The sequence below is a fragment of the Gossypium arboreum genome, chromosome 3 (assembly GCF_025698485.1).
Source record: "Gossypium arboreum isolate Shixiya-1 chromosome 3, ASM2569848v2, whole genome shotgun sequence".
NCBI classification, from domain to species: Eukaryota; Viridiplantae; Streptophyta; class Magnoliopsida; order Malvales; family Malvaceae; genus Gossypium; species Gossypium arboreum.
This window is the reverse complement of record NC_069072.1, coordinates 121,296,947-121,302,592: the sequence shown is the minus strand read 5'-3', so window position 1 is coordinate 121,302,592 and position 5,646 is coordinate 121,296,947. Positions and strand designations below refer to the sequence as shown.

General features: G+C 39.1%; 1 non-coding gene across 1 annotated transcript; it reads left to right on the top strand.

Annotated features, from left to right (window-relative positions):
• The first annotated feature begins 258 nt into the window (after positions 1–258).
• LOC128291314 (small nucleolar RNA R71) lies at positions 259–365 on the top strand. The gene has a single exon (XR_008281090.1). It is a non-coding gene; the product is annotated as a small nucleolar RNA R71 (small nucleolar RNA).
• The last annotated feature ends 5,281 nt before the right edge of the window (positions 366–5,646 follow it).

Genomic DNA, 5,646 nt, shown 5'->3' with positions numbered 1-5,646 from the left:
TCATTAATTTTTCTATTAAAAAGTTTTACCTGATTAGAGAGCATGGTGACCGAATCGACATTAAAAACGCCAGCTGCTTTCATTGGTTTTGTCCTCATAACTTGCCACTGATAATTATTCAATGACATCTCTTCTATAAATTCATAAGCATCCTCAGGTGTCTTATTATTGATAGTTCCACCAGCAGCTACGTCAATCATCTGTCTAGTCGAAGGATTCAGGCCATTGTGAAACGTTTGAACCTGTAGCCAGAGTGGTAACCCCTGGTGAGGGCATCTTCGCAAAAGGTCCTTGTATCTCTCCCATGTATCGTAGAGTGTTTCTAAATCCATCTGCACAAAAGAAGAGATATCATTATGTAATTTGGCTGTTTTAGCCGGCGGAAAATATTTTAATAAAAACTTTTCGGTCCATTGTTCCCAAGTAGTGATTGACCCTCGTGGTAACGAGTTCAACCACTATTTAGCCTTATTCCTCAACGAAAAGGGAAACAACCAAAGGCGAATGACATCATCAGAAATGCCATTGATTTTAAATGCGTCACAAAATTCTAAGAAATTCGCTAAATGAGCGTTTGGGTCCCCGTCCTGCAAACCATCAAACTGAACAAACTGTTGGATCATTTGAATGGTGTTAGGTTTCAGTTCAAAATTATTCGCAACAATAGTAGGCCTAACTATGCTCGATTCAGTTCCTGTTAAAGAAGGTTTAGCATAATCATACATAGTATGCAGAGCAGGATTCTGATTTACTGGATCAGCAACAATCGCAGGAGGTAGCAGATTTTCCTGGTTTTCAGCCATCTCCTCGGTTGTGGTTGAAGTATCATCCTCTTGCTCTTCCTCGGTGTATCGTAAACTTAACCTTATTTCTTTTTAGTTTCTACGAACTGTGCGATCGATCTCACTATCAAACAGTAATGGTCCCGTCGGGTTTTTTCTAGTCATACACTATCAAAAGCTGCCAAGAGCGAATAAAAGAAAATAAAGTAGAAAATAAAATAAAAATTTAAATTGCAAATAAATTAAAATGGCTAAAGTAATAAAAATCGAGTGTTCCTAATATCTTAGTTCTCCGGCAACGGTGCCAAAAACTTGATATGTGATATTCGTGACAGTTTTTAAAGATTTATAATTAATTGTTCTTGAAACTAACTATTATCACGATGAAGGCAAGTGTACCTATCGAACAGTAGTATAGCTTTAGCAAGACCGGATTGTCGAACCCAAAGGAACCAAGAGTACTAGTAATTACTTCATTTTTATTATCTAGCCTAAAAATTAAGGGGTTTGTTTATCTAAACTAATTAACTAAACTAAGGATGCATAGAGAGAAATTGGGGAAAAACTTTAGGGAAAATTCGATTTATTAAGACAATACCTCAGGAAAAATCCACCTAGACTTCACTTGTTATTTGACTTTGAATCAGACAATTTATTCATTTGACTTGATCTGTAGAAATCCCTAAGTTATACTATTATCTCTCTCGAGACTAATAACGTCTAACCTTAGGTTGATTAATTGAAATCTTTTTCTAATTAACGCCCTAGTGTTGCATTAACTTGATCTATGGATCCCCTTATTAGGTTTCACCCTAATCAGGCAAAATCTTATCACCCTATCTCTAGGCGTGCAATCAACTCTGCTTAATTACAACAAATTTACACTTAGACAGGGTCTTTTCCTCCTCTGAATAAGAGCATTAACTTGAATCAATATCCTAGAATATTAAAACAAGAATTAAGAACACATAATTAAGAACAAGTCAAATATTTATCATACAATTCAGATAATAATAATATCCCTTTTAGGTTTCATTCGCCTTAGGTATTTAGGGGGTTTAGTTCATAATTATAAAAGAAAACATCTCAGAAGAATAATGAACACAAAACATAAAGCAAACCCAAAACCCTTGAATGGAAATTGAAGGTAGATCTTCAGTGTTGACGATGAATCTGGCTTCTGAGATGGATCAATTAGCTTGCCTTGAGTAATTCCTTGCCTCCTACTCCGTGTGTCTCTTCTAAATGCCTCCTCATATGTTTAAATAGGCTTTAAAATGTCTAAGAGCCCTTAAAAGTGGCCTTTTCTGAATAGGACTATACTTGGGCTCGGCAGAGACACGCTCGTGTGTGATTACTCCAGCCCGTGGTCAAGGCTGTTGAATAGGCACGGGCATGTAGTCTACCCGTGTAAGTCGTGCTTTGATCCTGCCAAATGGACACGGCCTTATACCACGACTGTGTGAGGAAGTCCAGGCCGTGTTGATTTCTCACATGGGTCTATTTTATCCGTTTTTGGCCTGTTTCTAGCTCTTTTTACTCTCCTGTGCTCACTTAAGTATAAAACATGAAATTAAAGAATTAGGATCATCAAATTCACCAAATCTAAGAAGAAATCATCCATAAATGTGCTAAGCGTAGGATAAAAATATGTATAAATTACGGTTTATCACCCCACCTCCTCCGATTCCTTAGCATGCCCTGTAGCTCCTCAAGGAGTAGATATGGTTAGAAGAGAGAAAGTTCCGATAGACAAGATTCAAAAGTAAAGGGTCGAGGAATTCCAGGCTAATATTGGTGACGACATAGAGAGGGTAGAGTTCTGGTTGGAAAAGAACATTAGGGTATTTGATGAGCTATCGTGTACGCTTGAGGAATGCGTGAAGTGTGTAGTGTCACTCTTACGAGACTTGGCCTACCAATGCTGGAATACTCTCTTGTCCGTTGTCTCGAGAGAGAGGATAACTTGGGAATTCTTTCAAGAAGAGTTCCGGATGAAGTACATTAGCCAGAGATTTATAGACCAGAAGAGGAAGAGATTTTTAGAGCTGAAGCAAGGTCGTATGACAGTGACGGAATATGAACGTGAGTTTGTAAGACTCAGCAAGTATGCCCGAGAGTGCGTATCTACTGAGGCCATAATGTGTAAGAGGTTCGAGGATGGCTTGAATGAAGATATCTGAGTATTTTTCGGCATCCTAGAGCTAAGAGAATTTGTAGTACTGGTTGAGAGAGCTTGTAGAGCAGAAGAGTTGGTTAAAGAGAAGAGAAAGGCAGCTATTGAGTTGCATGATTCAAAGAAGAGATAGATTGAGAAGTCACATCAATTCTCATCTAAGAGATCGAGGGAATTCACTTCCCGATCGAATGCTTTAGGGGGATTCTCGAGAAAAAACAAGAACAAGCAGTACATGACGTCTAAAGCCAAAACCACTTCCATCGCAAGTGTTGGTAGTGTTCGGCCAAATAGGTTGGAGTGTTCGCAGTGTGGTTGGCATCATTTCAGCAAGTGCCAAGGGAATGAAAGAGGCTATTTCAAATGTGGGTCATTAGACCACTTCATCTGAGATTGCCTTGAATTAGATGAGAAAGAGAAAAAGCAAGAAGTAAGGGCGAGTAGTGCTCCTTTGAGGGGTAGACAACAAAAGAATTCGGGCAGTAGGGCTAGCAGTAGAGGTGCACTTAGAGATTCAGCTGTGAGTCTGAGGGCCGTGCGCCTGCAAGGACTTATGCCATTCGCACTCGTGAAGAGGCATCTTCACCAGATGTGATTACGTGTACTTTTTCTCTTCATGATATTCCTGTTATTGCTTTGATTGATCTGGGGTCTACTCATTCCTATGTATGCATGAAATTAGTACCGAGTATGAATATGTCTGTTGAGTCTACTGAATTTGTGATAAAAGTATCAAACCCGTTAGACAGGCATGTGATAGTTGATAAAGTGTATAGAGATTGTCCTTTGATGATTAGAGGTCATTGTTTTTCGGCTAATCTCATGCTACTACCATTTGATGAATTTGATCTAATTCTTGGCATGGATTGATTAACTACTCATGATGTGATGGTGAATTGTGGTAGCAACTTCATTGAAATGAAATGTTAGAAAGGGGATATTATTCAGGTTAAATTAGGTGAACTGGATAACTCACCAATACTATGTCCTCTTTGACTGGCGAGAAATGTTTGAGAAAAGGGTATGAGTCCTACCTAGCATTTGTGTTGAACACCAAAGAGTCTGAAGTGAAAATTGAGACAATGCCTGTGGTATGTGAGTACCCGGATGCATTTTCGAAAGAGTTGCTCGGGTTGCCTCCAACCAAAGAAGTTGAGTTTGGTATCAGTTGGTCCCTAGTATAGCACCTATCTCGACTGCTCCATATAGAATGGCTCCAACGGAGTTGAAGATTCAATTATAAGAGTTAACGGATAAAGGTTTTGCAAGACCGAGCTTTTCACCATGGGGTGCTTCAGTACTTTTTGTAAAAAAGAAAGATGGGTCGATAAGATTGTGCATAGAGTACCAATAGCTCAACAAGGTGACCGTGAAGAACAAGTATCCCTTGCCAGGAATCGATGATCTGTTCGATCAGTTGAAGGGAGCCATCATGTTTTATAAGATAGATTTAAGGTCAGGCTACTACCAGTTAAGGGTTAAAGAGCAAGACGTATCGAAAACTACTTTTCGGACGAGGTACGACCATTATGAGTTCCTCGTCATTCCCTTTGGTTTAATGAATTCCCCTACGGTATTTATGGATTTAAAGAACTGCATTTTCTGACCATATTTGGATAAGTTCATTATCGTTTTTATCGACGATATATTGATTTATTTGCGTGATGAGAGCGAGCACGCGGAGCATTTGAGAACAGTTCTACAAACCTTGAGAGATAAATAGTTATATGCCAAGTTCAATAAGAGCAAATTTTGGCTACAGGAGGTCAGATTCTTGGAACACATTGTGTCGAGTGACGGGATCAAAATTGACCCGAGTAAAATCTCAGCTATCATTGAGTGGAATTCGATGAGGAATGTGACAGAGGTTTGAAGCTTTCTAGGTTTGGCTGGATACTACAGGAGATTTGTGAATGGATTCTTTATGATAGCCACTATGATGACAAGGTTGTTATGAAAGGATGTCAAGTTTGAATGGACAGAGAAGTCCCAATAGAGTTTTGAAAAATTAAAGGCTTTGTTGACCGAAGCTCCAGTTTTAGTGCAACCAGAATCAGACAAAGATCTATTGGTGTATAGCGATGCCTCCTTGAATGGATTAAGGTGCGTGCTCATGCAAGAATGCAAAGTGATAGTATATGCCTCGAGATAACTAAAGCCGCACGAGAAAAATTACTCGACCCACGATTTGGAGCTAGCGGCTATAGTGTTCGCATTAAAGATTTAGAGACACCATTTGTATGGCGAGAAATGTCGGGTGTTCACCGACCATAAAAGCTTAAGGTATTTGATGAATAAAAAAGAGTTGAACTTACGGCAACAGCGATGGTTAGAGCTAATAAAAGATTATGAGTTAATAATAGACTACCATCCGGGAAATGCGAATATAGTCGCCGACCCTCTAAGTAGAAAGTTATTATTTGCCTTGAAGGCTATGAACACTCAGTTGTCTATGACTGATGATGGTTTGTTTCTGGCTGAGATAAAAGCTAGACCGACGTTTATTCAAGAGATTTGTTAAGCTCAGAAAGATGATAAGGACTTGCTAGCTAAGATGGCTTAGTGTGAGATGGGAAATGAATCAGAATTTTGGTATTGGCACTTATGGTTGTATGATGTATTTAGACAGAGTTTGTGTACCCAAAGATAATGAGCTTAGTCAGAGGATTTTATGAGAGGCACATAGTG